This window comes from Struthio camelus, chromosome 6 (genome assembly GCF_040807025.1).
Source record: "Struthio camelus isolate bStrCam1 chromosome 6, bStrCam1.hap1, whole genome shotgun sequence".
NCBI classification, from domain to species: domain Eukaryota; kingdom Metazoa; phylum Chordata; class Aves; order Struthioniformes; family Struthionidae; genus Struthio; species Struthio camelus.
In genome coordinates this window covers 13,619,035-13,644,704 of record NC_090947.1, presented here as the reverse complement: position 1 = coordinate 13,644,704, position 25,670 = coordinate 13,619,035, and the positions used below count along the sequence as shown (strand labels likewise).

At 37.7% G+C, this 25,670-nt stretch overlaps 1 long non-coding RNA gene across 7 annotated transcripts in view; it reads right to left on the bottom strand.

The window, feature by feature from the left end:
* Positions 1 to 25,670, bottom strand: part of LOC104143411 (uncharacterized) — a 436,433-nt gene that overhangs the window by 178,816 nt on the left and 231,947 nt on the right. For 6 of the 7 annotated variants that reach the window (XR_011141860.1, XR_011141861.1, XR_011141858.1 and 3 more), the window contains one exon: positions 412 to 525. This is a non-coding gene — a long non-coding RNA (uncharacterized lncRNA). Of the gene's footprint in view, positions 1 to 411; positions 526 to 21,986; positions 22,175 to 25,670 lie in introns of all 7 variants that reach the window. The other variant, XR_011141859.1, reaches the window with a different exon arrangement.

Below are 25,670 nucleotides of genomic sequence, written 5' to 3'. Positions count from 1 at the left end.
ATATTTTCCCATATCCTTCCCTACAACTACAGCAATTTTTTGATTGTCTGTTTCAACTTCCCTCAGTCTGGCCAGTCTCCAGTAAGCGCTAAAATGATCTCTTGATGTTTATATTTTAACCTTCAATCTTGCTTTGATTTTCCTCTTATTTTTGTGCTATCTCTTTCAGTTAATATGATGTTCCTACAAGTTAATCTCCTGTTACAGCCTTCTTTAGATTGGCGTTATGCTGTAAGGCACTGAAAGCGCCCCGGCACTTAAGCTGGAACATGATTGGAATTGACTTAAACTTGCTGAATATAAGTCAATAGAATAGGTACAGCACATACTGCACCGGAGATGCTGACTCTTTTTCTGTGAGACTATGTACAAGATCTAACAGTGAGAAGCCAGAAAAATAACTATATTTACCTTGCCGTGAGGAACCCGCAGGAGAGGGCATTTGGGGGTGGATCAATGACATGATGGAGGTTTAAATCTTGCTTGCTGCAGTGATGCCTTTGACTGCCTTGTCCCCCTGTTGACCTGCATAGGAGAGAGGTAATTGATGACAGCCTGTTACCAAGAGCAGGTTATAACACTCCTGCTGTCCATCCACACAGGCCAACCTCATTTTGTCCTATGTTTAGAAACCAGTCCATCCGAAACGCCTGCATTCACCGACGGCTGTTCTGAACGTGAGCTGTTTGGACACAGTGTTGTTCAATATTCTTAGCACGGCAATGTCAGGGATAAAGGGTATTATTATTATTACTACTATTATAGTATTGACTCTACAGTTTTGGCAGTGCAGGAAGATTATCGAAATAGGCCATATTCTTTAGTTTATTTCTAAGCAATTTCCCAGTGATATTGTAACTCTAAGCCAGATACAAGTTTAGGATATGAACAATATATTAGCTTTTTTCCCATTGTTTTGCTACGAAAGGTATGTCTGAGATCTGATAATATATATACATTAGCCAGCTGTTTTATGATTTAGCTGGACAAGTTTCTTCTTCCATTTCATTTAGACACATCAGCCATGCTTGTAGTTATTATTACATTTTTTTAATCTGTTATATATTTTTGTCTTTTTCTTCTCCATTTTTCTTTTGTTATTTATTTCATGCAATGTTACCGTCTTCTTGAAGTTTCTCCTCACAATTATTTTTCCTCTCCTGGCCATTGTTATAATCCTGTCACATCTCTAGAGCTGCTGAAGTATTGATTGCAAATACCTTGGTTAAAAAAATAGTTTGTGCTTGTTTGTTTGTAGGTCTGTGTGTGGGTAGGATAATCTGTCCAAAACTCTGCGAAGGCATTCATTATTTCAAAATATTTTCAAAATAGATCAGCTCAGTATATTTCTATCTGCAGGCTACTTGACTTCCTTAAGACTTAACAAAAGGGAGAAGCCTTTGCTGAGAACAATTTTGTAAAACATATGAAGGAATTTAGGGTCTGGCTTTGCTGAATTTGGACATTTGCACAGACTCCAGTTTGAGCATCTCTCAGAGGACTTAGGACCTGAACAAGGGGGTCCACTGGACAGACAGTGGGTGAGATAGTACAAGGCTGGGTTCAGGTATGAGGAAAAACTACAAACCAAAAAACTGTGTTTAGGAACATAGCTCATTAAACTGTGGAGAAGATTTTGGATGATACTACGTAAACGTGCACTTGAGCAAGGAAAGCAGCTACAAGCCTACACAATACACAAAAGATGCGCTATAGCCAATAGTTAAAGAATGCAACATGCATTAGCAGTCAACAGGCTCCACTTGGTAAAAATATTGTAATGCAAGGATTACGCCTTTTTTTCTTAAAATCAGCAATTACTACATATATATTTTACATTACAGCTTTACTGGATACTTATTGTCTCTCCTACATGCCTCAGTTTCTCACTGGAATTAAAAAACACTCTCACTTGGGCAATAGAGACTTTATATCCCCTAAACAGTAATTGTCACAAAAACAGGCAAGAGAGGTCTTACCTACACTCTATTAAATAATACACAACTAACACAATAGGATTAGCAGCCACAGGACTCCGTGTCTCTGTGCATGCCTATTTAAATGTTAGGAAGTTTAAGAAGCACATCTAAACTAAATCCTGGCTTTCCACAGAACACGGGTTGACACTTTCCTGTATTTATTTACAGGACAGAAGTTTTTGCCTTATAAGATCTTGGTCTATTTGTGGGGAGAAAGAGTCTGTGCAGGAGAGGCTTTATGGGAGCTTCACATTGAACTACAATGCTTTAGAGAGTTGAAATATATAAACCCCAGTTGCATGTACCACCTTACCCATTTTGAACATTTCCAGATGCTATCTGGAAATGGTTACCTCAGCCTGAGGATGGCATTCAGGTAAGCAGCACAAGTTTAATTTATTTGTACATGTGGTAACTCCTAACCATATCACCTTTGACAAATCAGGCCATCCCTGGGCATTTCAAGCATATATATAAGCAAAGAGGAGGTAGCCTAGATAAAATGCCTTCATTCGCTTCCCATGAAAGTTGACAGAAATACTGGGCATAACTCTGACAACATCTGTACAAAGCCCATCAACTGTTTCTCCTAGGTCTTGGTCTCCTAACACACATAACACACAGCACTTTCCATTCAAATGCACACACAGCTGAGAAAGACTAAGCTGAACCATGCCACTGAAGTACAACAAGGCGCATTTACTGTCTTTCCCTACTGCCCCAAAAGCCTTCGGAGAAGGATGAATGACAATAAGAAGAGCTAAATAAATGTGGCTGACTAGATCTTGAGGGCTTATAGGAAACGCTGGCTGCTCTGTTATTAATGCTAGTGTCAAGAAATCAATAAAGATTGCATGTTTCTCCTGATAATATCCTGGACTACGTTCCTCACTGGCAGCTTTCTGTGTTACTTAATAGAATTGGTCCATACTTGGGGATCGTGCCAGCAAAGAACAGTGAAACCCTTCGACACTACAAAAGAGCATTATTAACATATGCATTATGCTCTGCCATAGACTACAGGGGTTCAAAAAAGAGTAATCATCTTAATGTGGCTGCTTGCCAGCTCCCACATACACACATGGGTATGCCCCCAGGAAGAAATCCAAGCTTTTTTTTTCCCCAGATGGATGAGCTGCCAGTAAATTGGAGGAAGAGAAAGTCTGCCTTTCTCATTTTCTTCCCACATGCACTTGCTACTTTAGATCTGAAAAGGAAACAAGAAATAACAAGATGCTTGTCCATTGGTTTTATGTAATTAATATGGGAAAATTCACAGACAATGTAATTGGTATAATGAGACATCTCAGAATAGGATTACATGATGACACTGGTTCTTGAGTTCAGTAGTTTATGATACCATTGCCTACCAACAAAAACATTTGATATAAATGGCTAGTCTATTAACTCACCCTTGGAGGAGAGTATCTTATAGTTCCCATCCCGGTTGTCAAGAGGCATTTGCAAGTCTTACACTGCATTTAATGAATTCTCTAGTGCTTGCACATTCAATTTCTATCCTTTCTGTTTAATCTTCAGTGATTTTAGCAGCAATGTCCTGGGAACCATTTTTGTACAAAAACTCTAATAAGGGAAAAAGGAGGGTGACATTTAATTAACAAAATTAATTAGTACTAAATAGTGAAAAAGCATTCTCCAGCCATTTACGAGACAACAGCTGAGAATGGAGGAAAGCTGAGGATGACAGCTGGAAATCGTGCTCAATTAAAAATTAAAACACTTTCTGAGAATACCAAAAAAGAAAAAAAAGATTATGCACTCTAAAGCTTGTGATCTTAAACCTCTGTGATCCTAATATTGTACTGCTGATTTTCACCTTCTTTTGAGGTAAAACCCTAACTGTTTTCCACTGGAGATATGACAGCATATCGAGAAAATTTAAGACTGTTAGTAATAGCCTTGTTTTTCTTTTGTAGCCCCTTAGAAAGTATCTGCAGGACCTCCCCTCTCCCAGGGATTCATGGAACAGAGCTTGATATTCTAATCATTTAATTGAATATGAAGTTTAATGAAAGTAAGAGATGAAAAGAATCAGTTATATCCTCCATTCCCACTAATTAGACATTGAATAGTTCTCAGACCCATTTTAATTTTATGAACCAACTGAGAAGATGCTCACAAATGGTAAAAAAGCAGCGAGTGTGTTTTACGGTTGAGTTTTTTTTACTATTATTTTTAACTCACTTCTGTTTACTGCTCTTAACTCTCTACAACATAAAACCAGGGAATAAATCCCCTGGTTCAGTCTTAGCCCATGATTTTCTTTTTATTTCTTCTAGCTCTGAAGTTTACTACTAAGCAAACTAAAGTCAACTTATTGTAAATTAAGATAAAATTGCACTCAAACAATGATTTGTCTGGAATTGTAGGAAGTAATGATAAATGACTATAACTTATATACTGCGCTCTTCAAAGACAAAGGCTAAAAAGGATTAGATGTAGTCTCTACTCATGCCAAATTGTTTGTTCATATATTCTGGAAACTAGGCAAGTCAGGTTACCAATTGTACTTGAGCATTCATACAGTCTTATCCCTTTCGAGATGGGCTCTCATCTTCTCTGTAGGCTTTTCAGGAAGAAGAGTCCCAGACTGGCTACATCTACACCACTGTGAAAAAGCGGTCTTCAGAGCGGCGCCCTGTCCTGCCGCCCAGGTGCCTGCGGCCACCCAGCAGTGGTGCCGATGGGGCACTGCTGCCAGCCTGCGTTCCTCTGCGCGCCAGCTGTGCTCCTGGCTCCCACCAGCCAGGGGCGACCTCCAGGACAGCCGCGGCTCCGCTCTGCGCTCCTCCTCAGCACAGTCTACTGCTGTGGCCCAGCTGGATACTGGCATTACAGGAGTGCAGCCACTGCCCAGTGCCTGCAAAGCCTCTGAGGACTTGCTGCAGACGCCTGGGAAAGGGCATCCCTAGCAGAACCACTGTTTCATGCCGAATGTCAGGACAGGGAAGGTTTCGTTGATATACCAGAGGAACAGACGATTCTCTCGCTCATCCATGAGGGAATAATTCTGCCCTGGAGTTTGCCTGGCAGGATACCTCTGCATGCGTGCCTCTACCTAGGTCTGTTCCTGAAGATCTGACATACTCCCAGTATGACCTAGTAGGGACTCCCTAACTTAAACCTCAGCTTTTGTCAGCTTGTTTTGTCCACTTCTGTTCACTAAAGTCAATGATAACAGCGAACCACTTTTACTGGGTTCACATCTGGGTCCAAAACTGGTGTGCTGGTTCTCTTTCTTCAGCTTTGCTTTTTTTTCTATAACCAAGACGGATACATTTCTAAAAAGATAATCAAGATAATCTAATTATTTCCAGTTTTCTGAATCTCTGTTCTAGAAAAGGTTTTGGTCTTTTCAAAAATATTCATCCAAGTTGAAGGAAAACTTGAAGCCTGAGAGGAACACTGAAGATATACAGAGAGGACAAACACAGAAGGACTGTCTAAAGGAAAATCCAGTGCCTTAGTGGTATGCAAAAGTATTTATATCGAGATTAGTGAATTTATAAGACAAAGAAAAGGCACAGTGAGCTTGGGAGCAGCAGATTTTAGACAGCCATATAAAATATATACACAATATTCCCAGGTGTGCGCTCTGGCATGTTGATGACATGTGCCTTCCACAAGACAAATACAGGATCAGTTATGAAGTACTCAAGTAAATGGCGAGTAAAATACAAAAGGAAAATATATATAGTTTATGATCCAGCTGCCACGGAAAAATTATTGTCCAGAGTAAAAGAAAGGTAATCTGAAGACTCTGAGCCAGACACTTTAAATCACATCACACTTGTTGCCTTAAAATTGAATTCACTTTTTTTTTCTTCTTTTTTAATGCGGAAGATAAGAGCATCTTCAGGACTTATATTTACTTGATGACTAAAATGTTGCACTTAACCTTGCACACATTTATGAACCTGCCAAACTGTGCATATTTTGGGTGCAGTGAGATATACAGAAGTTAAGAGTATTCTTAATGTTTGCAGGATAGGCTCCACATTTACATTTACATTTAGGTACCTGTGTAGCAGAGGTTCCTATGACTCTCATTACCTTCAGGGGGAGGAATTCCACACTGCAAAAAATCTAGCCAATCTCAAATCACTTTAAAGGTTAATAAAATGATATTGTACACATGGATGTATTTTATGTTTACATTCTTTTTACAATTATGAGTTGCTCAAATCCTTAAGGGGTACATAAAGTCTAAATCTAATGATTATTGAAACCAGTGAGGGACTTTCCATTGCCTACAAAAGCTGGAGATTGGGGGACAAAATTCAGAATTCAGAGACAACTCTTTTGATTTGCCTCCAGACTAATAACCTACTTTGATATTACTAGTACATCCACTATTTGGACTGCTTCAGGGATGCTCTTACTTTTCAAATGCATTGTGTTCTGATACTGAGGAATGATGCAAAAGTGTTTTTCCAATGTAAAGGAAATAATGTTAGTAAATACACTATTCACTTTTTGAATCGCGGTGTTGTTCTTACCTTTTCACTCATGAATACTTTTTCAAAAATCAGAAATGAACTTTTCTTAGTAAATTATTATTTATTATTAAATGTCTTCTGTAAGATTCATTAATGAATATTTGAAAAAAATTCATGATGTGGTTTCTCTGACTCTTTCACCCTGAAAGAAATGTTTTATATTTAGTTGAAAGTGAGCCACCATATATATTAACCCAAGATTTACCATGTTTTTGAAAGCACAACTATTTTCTTTCTATAAGAAAACAAAGCCCTATACAACTTTTCATAAAACCAAAGATTAGGATGTCTGGACATGAAGGGCTGCCGAATCCCTTTGCCTGCTGATGCTGGCGTTCCTGCAGCCCCCGAGCACGACGCCCCTGGGACGTGTGCAGGGACCCTTCAGGAGCCCTACTCATGTGCCCCTTCCTGGTGAGTACTGGTGAGGCCACCGGAAATGAGACTTGCAGCAGTGATGGGGTAATAAAGAAAGATTGGTGCTGAGAAGAGACACAGTTTGTCTTTTACTGAATTACAGATCTCATTTCTACATGTTTAAGACCAATGAGGGAGTTCTCTGTCAAGCAATATATGAATGCGCTCTTCATTAGTTTGTGAAAATTCCTGGGAACGATACTGTGCGGGAACAAGCAGTACAAACTTTCAGAAACTGTGTTTGAATTTATAACTAGTGGCCAATTTTCAATGTAATAATAAAATAATCTTTTAAAAATGATAGAAATAAATAAATCCCGTCCCAGATTAAGATCAAAAATCTAAAGTCATAAAAATAATAATGAAAATGTATTTTGACTGAGAAATAATGAAATCTCATGTTACCAAAATCATATATACAATCTGCAGTCTTTGCCTGCCAGATGGTGAACCTCAGCCCTTGCAGCTGCTGACTAAAAGTGACACATAATTCAGCTTGGTTTCACTGCTGCCAGAGACCCGAGATGGAAAAATGTGACCATACCTCTGTGAATGTGACCAGAAGAGTCTCGGCAGTTTTATTTCTACTGCTCAGCGATAACCAGCAAGGAAACTAAGAAAAATCATTTATCAGCTTCACCTCCTGAAGTTTCTCACGCTGATAGTGGTCTAACAACGTAACGAAGTCCTGGACCTGAAAGACGGTCCTAGATTTTCAGTGCCTTGGCTGGTGGGCTCAACAGGAACCTGAAAATCCTCAGACAACCACTTCAAGAGCCTATTTGCTGGCTGAGCAGGTTGTTGCGAGTTTTGGAAGGCAATCTGCTTGATTTTTCCGAAAATCCTCCTCATAGCCCACCAGAACATTTCTAAACCAAACTAAGTCTGTTCAATGCCGAGTTTCACAACTAGGGAAAATGCCTGACCTGATCTAGACTATACAGAATTGATAAGAGGATCCACTGATTCTAATAGTGATTAAAAGAAAAATCATTTAAAACATTTTGTTTATAATTTATTGTTTATAATGTTGTTTATTACTTAAAATTGTTTAAATTTCAAAACTAGGTTTCAATTAAATGCCAAATGAAGTGTATTTCCTTTTTCCCCTGAAATGGAAAAAAAAAGGAGCAATGACTTTTACCATTATGAAGTCCACTGAATCAAATCCATTTCCTACAACAAACTGTTTGAAATGAATGAAATAACATCAAGCCTTGAGTTTGCTTGCTTTGCTTTTTCAAACAAGAGAACCAGGCAATTTGGTGGGACACCCTCTGTGAGTCTAAGATTCTGACACATTTTTAATCTGGTGCTTAACGGCAGTAATGAACTGCTGTCCCTTTCTGGAAAGAGAACTGCAATAGGACTTATATCCTAACATGCCTTTTTTCCCTTTGCACAATAACCAAAATCTGACTCCAGCTGATTGCTTTTTTAATGAATCTTAAGTCATCCATCTCTAATTCAGACTTTTTGGAGTTGGAAGTATTAACCTGATTCTTCTGAATTACCAGTCAGTCAGTAACTGAATACCCATTTAGAAACTGTCTCTTGGCAGCCATCAAAGGGTTCAATATCCCTTTGATGGTGTGATGTCTTTAGCCCACACCTTATCAGACAGGTTTTCAGTGGGCACAAAGTCTGCCACCAAAAAGTATTAACCCACTGCTACTTTCTTAACCCGTTAATTACATGGGCTTAAGGCTACCTCTGGGTTCTTTCATCAAAGCTAAATTTAGTAAAATTTGGGGTGTGAATATATTTTGCTTTTGTTCTGTTTATCTGACTAATGCTGACTGCTCCCTTAGAGACTTATCTGAGAAGCTTTCCATCCTTCTCTTTGCCTTTGATCAAAGGCTGTCAGAATTTTGCTTCATTTACATTTCAGACCCACTGATTAAAACCATGTCCTTTGGGTTATGAAGCATTGTTCGATGACAGAACTAAGACAAACTGCTCTAACTTCCTCCTTCTATTGTATTACCTCAAGATTTTTATCATCCTGCTATTATGCCTTTCCTGTATTTGCATGCCTGTTTAGGGAAGGTTCTTTCTTGCTGCAGAAGTACTGATAATCTCTGGGTTTTAGGACAATAAATGACTCCTGGTCCTAGGGATATCATTAGTACTAAAAGTATTCTTAGTTTAAAGATAACCTGCTGACTGCTGGGGATATAATTCTATTTTGAATGTTCTTCTGGATGCACAGTAGCACTTCTTTCTGTGCAAGCCTGTGAACAACCTATGGCGGTTTTAATTTAGCAGGGATCTGCTCTCTGCTGCTGATAGATAGCAAGCCATTCAGTCAGAAAGGAATTAGCAACATGAATACTTCTTTGGTTGCTCCTACAGCATGGTCTTTGTTTTATGTTGTTAGCAGTGAACAAGGTTCATGGCATGACATTTCATCAGCTAAATCTGTGTCGCTTTATAACCTCTTAAAATCCTGGGCTTTCACCAGAATTCCCTTTCCTCAAGCAGGGTTCAGTTAAGCTCTTATTAAACTCATACGATGTCATGGACCACTGACAGATTAAAGCCCGTAAGCCTTATTGGGCTTTGTTCTCTTTGCTTCCTTCTTGTTCTGGAGCAAGCATTTTCCACAAAGAGCCTTACGCTTTTGCTGCCTTTGACAACTGATTTCTTGGTATGAGAAGCACAAAGATGGGAAAAATATATAAGTACAGTCTCTCTTGCAGCATAGGCAGATCAATTGGACAGGCAAGTGTTTGACTAGCATTTAATGGAACTGCTAAAAAGAAAAAAAAAGGCAGCTTTTGCTGCCATTACCTCCAGTGCTGTGCACTGTAACTTTGCTTTTAAGAATTACTTTTTCAGAGGTCACTGAGGCACTAGATTCCTTTGCTTTCCTTCTGCCTCTGCATCAAGTTTAAGGCTATCGCAGCCAGAAAAAATACCCATTTCTCTTTTGTCTATCATGAAAAACTGCTCAAGGATAAAAAATTACTAACAGAAATGAGACTCAGATCTCTCCAACACTATTATATATTTTCCTGGATCTTTTTGTGAATTGCTCACTCGTTTTCTTTTCTTTTATTCCTTCATCATTTTTTCTATCTTCCTGCTAGCAGTCATTCTTGACAGTCATGACAAAATTTTAATCTGTTTTTACTTTAGTTAGGAGAACGAATATTGAAACTGTTTCTTGTGCATTAAGAAAATAATCTTAACAATGTTTAACTCGCATATCAAGGAACACGGTGATTGGTTGTCAAATTTCTGTTGTTTTTTCAGGACTTTTAAATTCTTTCACCCTCTAACTAGTGTTTACAGAAGTCATTAGGGTCCCCCATACCCTATCTGCAGGAACTGAATATGAGTTTGCTTTTCTTACTACTTACATAAAAGGCAAATGCTTTTACTACTTCATTTTCTTTGGAAGAGTTCCCCATTCAGGAGCCATGCAAGGATTACCTCCTTCCATTCCTTCTTTACTTGGAATTTACATGATTCTGTATTAGATATAGACAAAATAACTCTGTAAATAAATGTATAATACTTATAATAAATATGGATAAACCATTTTACGGTGATATTTTCAGAATGGTTTAAAAACGTACACGGAGAAGAGTTATATGTATATTCAGAGTACACTAGGTTGCTAAAGTGAGTCTGTAACAACGTATGCGCAATTAGATACCTTACTAGTTATATAACATTAGCATGATTTTGTACTTAAAAGGATAGTTATTTTGCTAACAATGAATGCAAATGAAGAAAGTTAAGAATTGCATAATTTTTACAGTGCAGGGTCCGAACAGATTTTCAGTTTGCTTTTAACTCATTCAGCAATGAACAAGAATGCACTATTTTCAAATGCAATCTAATCACATGTCATTAAGAATACGAATGTCTATATTTCAGCATTTTATAGTGAAAATCATTGTTCAAATTTAAAGACAAGGAAAGGTTTTCCTCAATCTAGAGGGGACGATTGTGGCTCTGTCATTCTCTCAACAGTTTGGAGATTACTGTACTTCTCTTTTGGGCTCACATAAGCCATTGGCCCTTTTACTTTTGGGCAGATTTCATACCTCTTGCTCCTCCCATTCGATTTCTCCCTCATAGCCAGTATACAGCAATTGCCTGTGTTAGCGATGGGTGGCTGCTAGGTAAATGAGAAGAGGGCAACTAAGAGCTAGGGTGGGAAGCGCAGCCTTTTGGATGCGTGCTGCAACTTAGCGCAAACCACAGAAAACCACAGAAATAGGGGATGTGTTGGGGTGAGGAAAAGTATACTCAATGATATTTAAAGGAAGAAGGAAGCCTTCTAAGAGCTTGACAGTCGAAGCCTTAGCAACAACGTTAGTTGGGTACAATTAAGAGCAGGCTTTAGGTAAGGGTTTTGGGTTTAAGCCACGCGCAGTTGGAGAGGAAGGGAAAATAGTACCTCAGCGCCGAGAACATGAAAGAATCCCAGACAACGAAGGAATGTTTACTTTACTCTTGGAACTGCAAGAAATGGGAAAGAAGGGTGTCCCCAAAACAGGAAGATATGAAAACTCACAGCAAAACTATTGACAACAGCCCATTTTTTCTTTGCAGGGAAGGGAACTGCATGAAAAAATACCAAGAGTAATACATATCTGAGGTACAGAAAATTCATTGAAACCTTGTTTAATAGCTATTAAGAACAGTTCAGTCAACAACACATGCTACAATGGAATTTATCAGATTACGTCCGTTAAAAGTGGCATCTAAACGCAGGCAAAGTGCAGGGGATCCTGACAGGAATGCTACTGATTCAGTGAGAGGGTCTTGCTCTATATTTTTTCTTTTGCATGGGTCATGTGCATGCGTCAGGTATAAACAGCAGGATATGTGGATACATGATTGCGCATTTTGATCACAGACAGTCAGGCAGCTATTATTAGGTCTTCCATTATCTTAATTTAAATTCACTAGGAAGATGACGGATGGACTAGGTTCGCAGTATAGCACAGTACACAGAAGCTGACTACATTACATGGGTGAAAATACATATTCGCTGTGATTTATAGATTAGGCCATTACATGAGTGAAGTAAATATTTATCCAATATAAACTTGCATTCTGTCTCAGTATATGCAAATATAAAGCAGAAGGATAACACTGCTGGAATGCAGCCAGCTAATTTCATTCAGCATAGGCTCACAATTTCTTTGACCAATCAAAATTAAAATGATGCTTAATAGCCAATAAAGCACAGCACAATTAACATTGGAAAATTATGTTCTCACTTTTGCATCAGACCGTTTTTGATGCTTTTTTGTCCTATTCTATTGAAAAGGAATTTAGTTAATATGAACTCCTTGGCAACAAAAACCCACTCAGAATTATCAACTGAAAATGGTGTGAGTCCATATGGATAAGTAGAGAAACAGCTTTTTTGTGTACTTCCCTGACCCTGAGAATAAACTCTTATTGCTTTTAAATGATACAGATTTTGTTTGCTTTGAAATAGCTGTTTTAAGCAGGTGATATGTGCCAGTTCAAGAAACAGTAAGTGAACTGAAAATCCCTGGGCAGCAGAGGCATTCAAGAACATGAGTAATAAACTGCAGTCACATAAGCTTTGGCAAACAGTAAGACAGGTTTCTTAGCTCAGAATATTTTTCCTAACCTTTCTTTGTTTCTGCATTTCAGAAAATTATCCACTTCTCTTTTTAAAATACAATAAATGAAAAGGTAATTTCTTTTAGATTTTTAAATTGTGCTTGAGTACCAATAAAGCTCAAGCACATATCAGAAAATTCCAGATAGCTTCCAGGATTTCCAAGTGCCCATCTTACAGCTTTCCTCCATTAAGACTACTCTACAACACACATCAGAGAAAAACAACTCAAGGAAAGAACAACATATTTCAGCTCTAGAGTTTATGCAGCCCATTTGAGGAATGGCTGTGGAAACTCTGCCCTCGTGCATCCCAGAGTGGACCTCTGGGTGCTCCTTTTGGGTGAAGGTGATACTGGATGGCACTGGGATTTGGCGTGCAAAGGACAGGAAACGCTAGTTGCCTCACTAGGCTAACACTGGCCATTTTGTGAGTGTCAAAACTGCCACAAATAAAAAGGTTTTTTTTTCTTTTTTTCCTGATAAAAAGGTTTTTTTTTCTTTTGAGAATCAGCTGGGCAGATTCTTTTCCTCATCAAACTGAGCGAGTGGAGAGCTGATGTTCTTACATGTGCAGTTCTGCAACAGAAAAGGACTAGTTCTCAGTAATAGCTACCACGTAATAGGCTGGTGCAGCTTCAGTTTTGGGAACCAGGAGAGAGACTTAGAGAATCTCTGTTGACCTGCATCTGTCATCTACTTGCTGAGCTTAATTTATGACTAGACTGAGGGATTTTGGTATCCCCAACTGTAAATTACACAGCAAAGGTCCTGTACCCATGCGTGAAATCCTGTATATGCCTCAGAAACTACATGGGAAAATAAAGTTGCAGCTTACAAACCTGCCACTCTTTCATAGACTGTTAAACTAAATTAAATGACTTCTCTCGGGGTTTTCTTGATTTCTTTAAACTCCTTCCTGCAAAGTTTGCAAAATTATTTTTAATGGCAACATTTGGAAAAGTAGGCTGTCTTTTATTCTGCAAAGAAAATGGTGAGTAGAACACGTACCTCAAGTGCAGATATGCTGGGTTACACGACTTAACTCCTGGAAATATTTTATTCAGTTTGATTTGTTCAAGAACACACATCCCACTTATAACTGAGCTATAATAATGAAGGGATAATGTTGCCACATAACTATACTGTCTGGTGTATAAATAGAAGTTTTCAAAATAAGATTCGAACCGCAAACAGGTAACAATCAGAATGAATTAAATTGGCTTTAAAAATCAAGACCCAACTAAAAAATTCTGTGAATATAGATACAAGAACCAGAAAGAGATATATTCAGCTATGATTATGTTATAGTCTACTTCTCCTCAGAAGGTTTGAAAAATACTCTTCATTACATCAGTTAGTCATATGAGTTGCTCTCATTTTCATTTTGGGGGTTGTAATGCATCCTCTTAGGCTGTACGTTTAACTTTTCCTTCCTACAAGAAGGAATCTGGAACACTGCTCAACTCTCAGCATAGAGTGCTCCAAGACTAAAGCTCAGTGGAAGATCTATTTGTTTGTCAGCAGTTTTTTGTGTGTGAGGGTAGACTGAATTGAGATCAAATGACATTTGGAAAGAACTGCATTGTTTAGTCTTGGAGGGAAAAACTAGGGACAAAATAGTACCCTTCACACATGTAAAAGTTTAATCTGGTGAAGCTGGTAATAAATCATTTTCTACATCCATTAGAGATCAGGATGGAAAGTGATGTCCATAAAATGTAGCAATGGAGGTTTAGGTTAGACAGTATGAGAAACTTTTAGTTTAGAGGGTAAAGAAGGAATTAACATGCCTAAGGAGGTGGTGGACTCTAGATTTTGAAGAGTTAGACTAATAGCAGCCAAGAATTGTTCAGCTATAGCTGATCCTGTATTGGGGCCAAGAAGTGGACTCTACATAAAGTCCTTTTCAGCCTTATTCTCCTGTATATAGTCTTTATAAAGTCTTTCTAGAACGAAAATATTTTGGATTTGATCATTTCTAAGGTTTAAAATGTTAGAAAAATATGAAGTAAAACATTCCTAATTTTTGGAAATATATGTACCTGTATATATCACCTAATCAAGGTTTCACTAAAGGTTTTGATGGGGACTCACCCTCATTTTTCACACAAAAATAGTTCTGCTCAGCTACATCTGAAACTAAGTTAACTGCTCATTAATTCTTTTCCAGACAGTTTCTAAAAACTATATTGCAAGTTTCCTTGGTAACAGCAGACAGCATAATATTCCACAACACCTATCCACTAAACTGCACAAAAGCATGAATCCTGAAACTTTGTGTCCATCTAGAAGGATGAGGTGAGACTAGAGGCAAGTCTTGTCTCCTAAGCGTACACGATCCCGCACAAAGCACACATCAAATGCACCTGATGTGGAGGGTGACTACATCTAGTGGCATAGTGGACCCATGGATAGCATTCACATAACACTTACCGCTGCGTTTCCTCCCTGCATAGCTCCTGATACCTGCTTACAGGAAGCCATGAGAGTAGCACTCCACAGTGAACCACGCTGGAACTTCTAAAATAGACTATTTGCCCAGACTGGGAAAGCCTTGCTGCCGTGCAATCACTTACAACAGCCAATGCTTAGCAGGCAAAAGCAATATGCTTTAAATCTCATATTTATTAGAGATTTTTCCACTAGATAATCTCATTATTGTTATTTTTATTAAGGAACAGTCCAAAGATTTCTATCACTGTCTGCTCCACTGTGCTAAATGCTGTGCAATAGATACCTGAGAAAAGAGACAACCTAATCCTGTTAACTTCAAAATCCCAGGTCTGGTTCACTATTTGTGTCAAAGGCTCACAATGTGAATTAGTTTATTTGTGGTGGGACTAGATCACTGTAACAGGAGTTCATGACCTGACAGCAGAGATAACAGCTGGAAGAAGATGGAAATCTTTTTAGTGAAATGGGAAGGAGATCTGGATCCGTCGCGCCAGCAAGTCCAGAAAGGATATGTGGCCGATCAATGAACCCCTGCGGTGGATGGCGGCTCTGAGGAGATGGGCAAGGGCTACGTACTCATGAAACTCAGGGACAAATGCATAGAGTGACCGACTACCACCGTTTCAATGGAAGCTGAAGTTAGCCCAGCACAAAGGGAACTGGAGGGTGGCCTTTATTCTAAATAAATGGCTGCATCAGCTGAGTGAATCAACCAACTATGCAACTCTTTGTCCCTGAGTTAATCAAAAGAATACAAATGTAAGTCATCCTGGCTTGGCCAGAGAGGCACGGGGGGGGGGGGGGGGGGGGGATGGGGGGGGCGAGTACATGGCTCAGCCCAACACAGAGTATAAAATCGAAGAATGAACAACAAGAATGAACTTGAGCTGGTTTCCACCCATGTACTCCTTCCTGGTGACTGGGGACGGCGGGCGCTGTGACAATTATCGTATTATAAAGACTGGTAATGAAATTCATGTTTGTATTGTGATTCAACTACATATTGCATACATTCTGCTAAGTGTAATTTGTATTTGTACTGTAATTTAAGTGCATTGCTTTATCGCTTTGCTAAACCAATACACCATGTAACTTCAAATAACTTAATTTTGCATTATACATTAAACCCTTCACATACGGAATATCTAAAGGAAGCTGGTCAGAATATACTGGACAGAAAGGTGATTTTACCATGAAAGCATAGTTATCTGAAAGTGGAATAAACCATTCAGTGCTAGTGTCCTTATCCCACCTTTAGAGCTTGCGGCAGTATTCAATGTCAGATATTAGCTCCTCTACTGCATGGCAGAAACCAGTCATGTTAAATGTTATGTAAAACTACAGTTCTTGCTATTTTTTTTCTGTAGTGCTGTCAATTCGCACTTAAACCTGCTTCTCCAAGGTTCTTCTTTAATAAGACAAACCATCCTGGGATGCAAACAGTGGTGTCTCCTTGGTTTGATTCTTTCTACCCTGCTGATTTCAACAGTGATATGCATGTCTCTCCAACACTGAAGCAGTACACTTGGCAATGAAGTTAAGAAAGATTAAAAGGAATCTTCCTGATATCCAGTTACATACATTTAAATACACACTTGACACAGTGCATTAACAGACAAAAACCTGGAACTGCCAACAGCTGAAAAACCTGATTTTCATAAAAAAGAATTTCCAGTTTCTTTTACTCATTTTCTGTGGACATGGTCAGACTTCAATGAGCAAATATGAAATGATGCTGGATTTTATCTTTTTTCTCAGATTCTTTTCTCAGATATGGCTTCTTTTATATTCAAGTTTGCACAATGAATAGCGATTTTTCCTCATTACTGTCTCAGTTGCTGTGGCCCATATTATTCTTTAACTTTAAAATTATGTTACCTTTCTTGCAATGCCAATCCTAGCTGTGGACACAGAACATGTCAAACTGATTTATGCGTGGACACTTACCCCAAGAGTGAGTTATCTTCCCAAGCATGTATGCCAGTACAACATCTAATCTCTTAAAACGTGGAAAAGAAAATGAAAGGAATTTGACTGAACTATTTCTAGGGTCTAAGTAACAGAAGCTTCACATCCACATGCACATTCTAAACACCTGATCCTTCACTAATTTCCTTGAAGACGAGAGGGTTCTGAAGAAATGCAAAAGCCAATTATTTTTTGAGCCTATGCTGATCACATCTCAGTAAATTTCATCAGTTATTCAAACTAATAATTTATTCAAACTATGCTACATGGAGACAAACGTTGCTCAAACTACAGCAGTAATTCTGTACAAAAATGGGTTTACTCACTGTGCTTAATTGACAGGAGATATATGCAGAGGAATTATTGATCAGGAATCAAAACAACAATCTTAGGAGGGAAGAATTAGGTAACGCCGTAGAGGGAACATGTTCTCTGAAAAGGAAAATTAGGAGTGGGAAGGAAAGAGAAGAGACCTTTGCCTGACAATGTCTCTCTCATCACATCTGTGGGAGGTGCTAGCGTTCAAGCCAAGGAAGGAGAGTTCTGGTCATGAAAGAGCTGAGAGGAAAACCATGCCATGCCTCCGCTTTCACTGCTTCCAGCTGGGTGGTCAGCAGGAGGGGACGGTCAGTCCCCACAAGATATCAGACCCTGTTCTCGCTCCCTTCCATGCAATAAAACAGCACTTTATTCACACAGATCTGCTCCCTTGCCTTTGCCTTGAGTCTTCAAATTTCACCAGTGGCTATCCAGAAAATGATAGAAAACTCAGTTGCCACATGATATTCAGTGTTTATTTGATTCGCCTTACTAAGTTTATAGACTTAAACTTGGGAGGAAGCTTAGTACAAATGGCCACCCTGGGGCAAGTGATGTCTTTAGGTACATCGTATCAGCTTCATGACTAACCTGGCATTCTGTTTTGTTGCAAACTGCCATTTATTCATGACTCTTACAAAGGATTCCTATTAAAAAGGTTTCTGAAGGGATGGTCAGTAGGCAAGAGACTCAGGAAAGGTGACACTGGCTGCACAGACCTAATAGAACAAACAGGGTCTGCACCTAATATGCAGGTGAGGAACAAAGGTATTTCTCTTTAAAGAATTAATTATGGTGGCCTTTTTTGGTGCCTTCAAAGTTAATGAGCTTGTACTGCAGGTGGTAGGAGACAACTCCAGGCATAGTCTGAAAACAGCAGATGTGCAGTTTTCAGAAGAAGCCACATTCTTGATATTGAATTATTCTAAAATTGTTCAAACTGTGAAAAGGCCTAGGAGGAATTAAGAGAAAGCTCAGGTAGTTACCAAGACTGTTTAAATCTTTTTTCTCATCATGCAGAATCAGGAGGTAGGTGCACACAACTGCCTGACCAGGTATTACTTTGTTTCAATAGCAAAAAGGTACTGACTTCATTAGACCTGAATCAAGCAAACCTTGACTTCCCATATGGTCAAGGAGATCTTATGGAAGAAGCAGGATTTATCATCTGCCTCTATTCATCTCATCATGAGGGCCCTGGGGAAAGTCTATGAATGCTAGAAATGCCTTTGTGGTTACAGGATATGTTGGCTAATGTCTGGATCTGTTTCTGACAAACATTTAAACTGCTATGTAACAATTTCAGGAGGTGGATAAAAGCACAGTTTTAGTTCTGAGGTTATTATTGTACAAGATCAGCTTATGATCTTCCATACTTATTAATGGGAAGTATGCAATGACTGGATGAACTTGATAGGCAAAACAAACCAGAGAGTATACTTGTATAAATGTGAGAACTATGACTCTAAGGGATACAGAAGAATCAACAGGCACTGATGAAAACAAGGACTACTTTGATCTGAAATGCTGATGAACGTGATTGAAGGGAGCTCTTGAGCCAGCTTGAAAGGATGGGATGGAGAGGAACGTGAAGTACAAGGCAGCACCTTTCCCCATAGAAGTGTGTTACTACATTTTTCCAGTGCAGTGTATCAGAGCCTTTAAGGAATGATGACGTGGGTGTGTCCAATATGGAACAATAGCATTAATTAAGGAGCTATAAGAATAAATTTGCTACTTACAAGTTAAAATAGGTTTTACTGTCTCTTACACTTATCTTTGTGTCCTGGAAAAATATGAGTGGATATACAAGACAGGTGGTAACGTTTATGTGATTTTCAGTGAACGTGAATGTGTTGAGCTTGGTGCTCTCTACACTTACATCCTTAGTAGGTGCACGTTCCCATGCTACATTGTGTTCCCAGTTATGCTATGACAGTAACCATGCAATGACACAGCTTTTCCATACCCACCTGTTTCCTGTCTACTAATCCATTTTCTCTGGGGTTCCTAGAACTCCAAAGCTCAAACGTCATTAAAACGCATTCTTTACGTCCTTCAGCTGGTGGTGCTACTATTATTATTTATATCAAATTTATATTAAATTTACAGTATTTATAGTATTAAATTTATATTTCTGCCATATTTTAGTCATCTCCTTTTTTTCCCCCAAAAAAGGATCTTCTAAATAAAAGAATCTCCTTTGATTTTGATTTAAATTTTTTGATTCTCATCTTACTTTGGGCACAAATAAAACAATATCTGAAGTAAACACTGATTTTATTCAGTCCAGTAAACACTTCATGAAACTCTTTTCTTTTGTACTATACTCTCTCAACTCGTATATAATAAGATGGCATCTATAGACAACTTTGTACTCTGAATACAGACATACTAGTTAGTAACTGATATTCCTACTTATTACAGATACACTGGATGACTATTACCTTTCCTTTTACTCCGTTATTAATTACCTTATTAGGAATGCAAATCAATGTCCACTATGTAAAATAGAAAACACAAAAATCAATGTATGTCCTGTTCTACATGGTTTAGATTCAGATTTTTTCAAAGTGTCACAGGTTCAAACAAACCTTGAATATTAAATTAACTTTAGGTGCGTGGTTTACTTATAATTTAGGGCTCTCTTGTAGGCTTTTAATATTAATTTTCATTTAAAAACACAGACCAAAAAAAAAGTAGTTTTGTAAAACAGACTCATAAACACTATTTAACAATACAAACGAAACTATCTAAAAGTAAAATCACAGTAAATTGACATTTTAGTTTAGAAAAAAAGATTCTGATGATATTTTTTAAACACAGGATACTCATTCATTATTTCAGCCAAAAAAATGATACAGAGCCTACATCTAAAATTCTAAATCTATTTGTTTTCTACATTTATACATCAGGATCAAAGTCACTATTCTGTCCAGTGGTATGCTTTCAGTCACTGAATAACCATGCTTTTATTTCTCATATATAGCCCCTGAGATCTTTGCAGCTGTGATTCAATATGTGTCCTTTTCCTATTCTCTGATATATTTTTGATAACTAGAAGTCACCTGGGTTTAGCAACTCTTTTAAAATGATCCATACTCAAAGGTGAAGTGATGATGAAATTTAATATTTCAGGTCTACAACTGAACTAATGGTCAAGTTATGGAGTTCACTCCTCTAGAGAGCCAGCATATCATTTTAGTCTTGAAAATGCAGCTGATCTCCAATCTTGCTTTATTGCTTTGATGTTATTTGACCATGAATACACAGAAGAACTATTTAAAACAATATCTGATTTGAATTTTCTACCAAAGGAAATATTTTAGGCAAGTTTTAAGCAAGTTTTGCATAATTCATTGCTGGATCATTTTTTCTTTTCACATCCTTTTATTCTTCGTCATGGCTGGGACTGGTGAAAGAAGTACCAAAACATATCACATTTTTGTATGAGGTCCACTGAAAATAATAAGAAGCCTATAAACTTCTACATGATATTTAGACAAAGCATTCCATGATCATATGTTTTTCTAGTACCAGAATGATATGTGATTTGCCTATGATAGACCCGAACCCTCATAAAATGGATCAAATAAGAACTATCTAATTAATTACTGTTGATCTTTTACAAGTAATACTGGAGCAGTCACTTCTCAAGCTTGTGAGAACTATTTCTAAGAATAACTTCTGGATTGCAATGGAAACATGTATTTCATTTTCTTAGCACCCTTAAGAGTTATACGTTGTATATTTTACCAGTTCTATAGTATGTCCCATTTTTTCATTTCGTGAAATAATGTCCTTGAATTTCTATACAATCACAAAAGTTTTGCTGAAAATTGCTATATGAATTGTATATTCATGTATTTTATACTTAAATACCATCGGGAGCTCTGAAGGCTACAGAATGCCTAAACCACGAAAAAGGTTGGTGCAGATGGATGAGCATCATACGAGAGGTCCTTTTATCTCATTTCCCTACTGCTAATGTAGGTGGAGTGAAAAAAAGAGGAGACATGATGAATATACTACAGGAAGAAAAGGAAGAAATTACAAAATCTCTTGTGATTTACCCTGGTATACTGTGCAATCATTTATGAGATTGATTGCAGAAGAAGTCCGTGCCAGAGCTATGGAACACATCCTAGGTATCTGACCTATGTGCTTTAGCCACAGGATTGCTATCTAACAACATATAGAATATAGGGGTTTAACTATGGCTTTCTGAACATGAATACTCCATTTTCCTCTGCACTTCTGTTAATAAAATCATCAACATTACCAGTCAAAGTAGCTAACTCAGTGGTAGACCTTGGTGGATATTTTATGAACATTCGAATAAAGGATCAGTCACCAAATCCAGTAGGAAAGAAATTTCATAACCACTCTTTACTGAATAGTTAAACAAAAGGAAGCCTAATATTTAAACATGACAAGGACAAAGGATAGCAGTCTTAACATGAACACGGAAGCTGTTTTCTCACACTTGAGAACTGACAGCAGCTGTTCCTTTGGATCATTTTTTGGAGATGACAACGGGATTGCATTTCTCTCCTTTTTTCGTTCTCCCTTAGGAATATCTTTTCTCATTTCCCTTTTGCCTACTTTTCTGATAGTTGAATGTGTATTGATACAATCACTGCTTCACATATTAGTTTTCCAGTTACAGAAAAAAAGTTTTACATCACTCGCTTGCACAGTCTGCGTTTACCTAGTCTTGTAGTCAACAGAGATGTATGAAGATACAGAGTTCCTTTCTAATTCCATTGAGATTGGAGGAAATGCCACCAGGAGCCTGTATTTTCCACCTGTATTTAGGAGCAGACGGGATTCCCATTTTCAAAGGCTTTTCATTAGCAAAGTTCCATTCCGTTTAGCAGGGTCACTTCTAACTCCCAACTGCAATAAGAAAACGAGGCCACTTGTCTCAGTACCTAATAATTAGCATTCAGGTTATATATATATAAGCTGTTGAATGTACTGCAACACAACCCCTTTATTTCATGGACTATAAAGCACATGAAATACAGATATTCATGAGCTATGAAGCAAAGGCCCATAAAAATGCCATGAAATGTGTGATTATCCAGTAGGGTGAGTCTTCAAACTATGCCTGGAATGAAGTGAACTGGGTTTCTTGGTTGAAAAACCAGTCTTCACAGATCACATTGATAGTACACAAAAATGAAAAGATTTATGAAATCCAAAACTAGCAGAACTCTTTGAAATTATTAAAATAGACACACAATATGAAATTAATAGAAACTAATTTATGAGAAAAGTAGCTATCTTGAAGCTTTCCACTAGCCCAGTGCCACTGACTCCATAAACAATGGATTTAACTAAGGAAAATTACCCCTACCAAACATCTGATGACAGATACTCGTCACTTCTAGCACTTCGTTATTTGCTCCCTAAAACCAACCAAGAATATTGCTTGGACGACAAGACTGCACTACGCAGTGCACTGTAAGATGCCTTTCTCTCTTGTCGGAAAGTAGATTTATTCTAATGGTATTTTCAAGGAGTAGAAGTTACTTGCTGAACTCCAGTTTTTTCATACCACCAAGATATCTAGTTTTAGTATTTTTTGTTACTATTCAATTACAAATTGGACAAAACTAGTGATGTGCTATTTTAATGGTTTCAGCACCCTAACATAATTTCTGTCTCTCTTTTCCTCCACTCACTTACATGTTCTCCCTCTGTTCTGTCAACTGAATAGATCCCAAGGACATGATTTTCTGGAAATTTATCTTCTTTTATCTACGCAGTATAGAACTATCTGTCAGAATCTATCTTCACACTATTATCCAATTTCTAAATTTCTTTTAAAAATAAGAACTAGACAAACTTCTCTGATATTGCATTATTCTGTTAACATTTCCCTTTATATCTCACACCAAGGAAATCTTCAGTTTAACCAGCAGTGGAATATTAATGTTTTATAGAAATTTTACATGAAGTTTTCAAGTCGTCTTCATAGTATCAGAGATGTTCCTGCAGGCTCATCTAATTAGAGACATATGAAATACAATTGATAAAAGCTGTCTGACTGCATCTGACTGACAGAAGTCAAAAGACTTTTCAGCTTTTAATAAATGAAGAGACTTCTGCAGTACTGGCTGCTGTTTTCTTTTATTATAATAATGAGTAACACAGAATACCTGCATAAACCACAAAACAGAGTTCTTTCTGAGGGTATCACAATCAGTGAAATGTCCTGTAGACAGTACCGATTGGCTAGACTTGATAAACTTTACTCACATGAGTAGTCCCACTGGAAAGTCTAAGACAACTCAAAGTAATAATCCAAAGAAGGTACAGTCCAGTGTAAAATTCCAGCTTTTCTATGCACATATTTATTTAAGCAGTATGGGTTCCTTATAAATAAATATGGAGTGCTGCATCTGTCTAAGTCCTTGTATGACTTGATCTCTATGACATGAAATTCTCTGTGCATAGAGATTAACATAAATTGCAATTAGATTGTTGTTCTCATAAATATTCCCAACTGTACATTGCATCAGATTCTCGCAACTCTAGAAACGACATATTAATGTAATTCTTTAATAAGGCCAAGTGCCAGCCTCTATACCTTACCTCCATATTTTTATCTTATTATCAGCAAGCACTGTCAGCTGTTAAGGAAGTATGTTTTGATAGGACAGAAGGGAGACGGAAAGGGACTGATCTAAACCCAATGAAATCAGAAAACACAAATTTACAGTTCTGATTAATTTAACCCAGATAGAACATGAATTCAAAAGCATAGCTAATATTGTACACAACTTACACTATCCAATACCTGACATTGATTTTAATCCAACAAGACAATTAAAACAGGAACAGTACTCTTGGTGTGGGAACGTACACACATGACCACATACATGCACAAGGACAGATAATCTCAGCCTAAATGTCCTCTCTTCAAAAGCAAGTGCATGCATCTCCTGGATTAAAAGCAAACACAGATGCAAAATAAGATAACCCAGTACATCATGCCACTCCAATTCCTGTCCAACGCAGCATAATCTGATTTGCAGTATTTTAAACTACATCCTGATTGGATTACTAATGAAGACTGGCAATTCTGAGGAGTTTACCAATTGCTGACAGTTTCTGTGAAGCAGCTGGGCAACTACTTATAAATTGAGAAAGACTGTAAAATATATTTACAGCTAAATGCCTTTCTACAAAGATGGGCCAGATGGTTCCATAGAAATTGGGAAATGAAGGAAGCATTAATGAATCATCCAAGAAACCAGAAATCTTTCAGTGGGTGGTTCAGTCCATTAAAAAGAAAAATCACCCAAAACCCAACACCACCCAACTCTTCATAAAGTGCTGTTTTGCTTACTGTAATTTAAATGCACTTACGGACATATTGTATTTCTAAATAATCACAGTGATGCATAATTTTATAATATATGAAGTTTGCTTTTGTCATGTTAATAGCATATTCCATTACCAGATGAGATTTAGAGCTGATTTTTTTTTTTAAGTATGCTATGAACAGTTTGAAGCAGAACCTCTTTATATACAGCATATTCATAAGAGTACTTAGTGATAGGGAACCCTGACACGGAGCGAGACCCTGAGCTAGAGAAGCATTTCTAGGGGGGGTCCTGGAGCTAAGGAAAACTCTTTCAAATGATGACTCATACTTCCTAGCCAGCTCTGAGGTGAGAGCAAAGCAAGATGAGAACTCATTTTATATCGAATGTGGGAGACAGAAGTCTCTCATGATGACCTAGCTCGTGCCAGTCCGCTCATGCATAGTTGCTTTCTTAAAGGATCTGACTCCTCAGCATAACTTTCAGGAATTAATCTTTATAACAGCAAAGTGAACTCTCTTCACTTTGTAACACTTCACTGTTTCACAACTGGTTGCTGCTTGTTATTAAACTCTCTGTTCTTAAAATTTTTTCCAATAATTTCTTTCTCTTGAAGAAGAAACATATTTTTTATGCCATATTGTATTCGTTAAACTATCAATTAACCATCTTGGAAAAATAGTATTACCATTTTATTAAGCAAAAATCATGCAACTTTAAGAACAAGACAATGAAATGAGCAAGAAGCCTTGATAACATATTTACACATTAGTGAAGCTCTTAATGCCTTCTTAAGTTAAACCATAATGACTAAGCTTTATGCTGTGTTATTCTATTTGGTGAAAATCAAATACAAACAATTTCTATCCTTGCAGATCACAGGACTAAAGACTAACAGTTCTAAAGCTATAATCTGAGCCTTTTTTTTTTAAACTGAAATAACTTTTCATCCGTGTTTCGGATACAGACGTAGTTTTGAGCTTGAAATAGTAAAAACAAGATGATCTCTTGCTTTATACATGACAGAAAATACGCTGGAGTTTTTATTTGTTCAATTT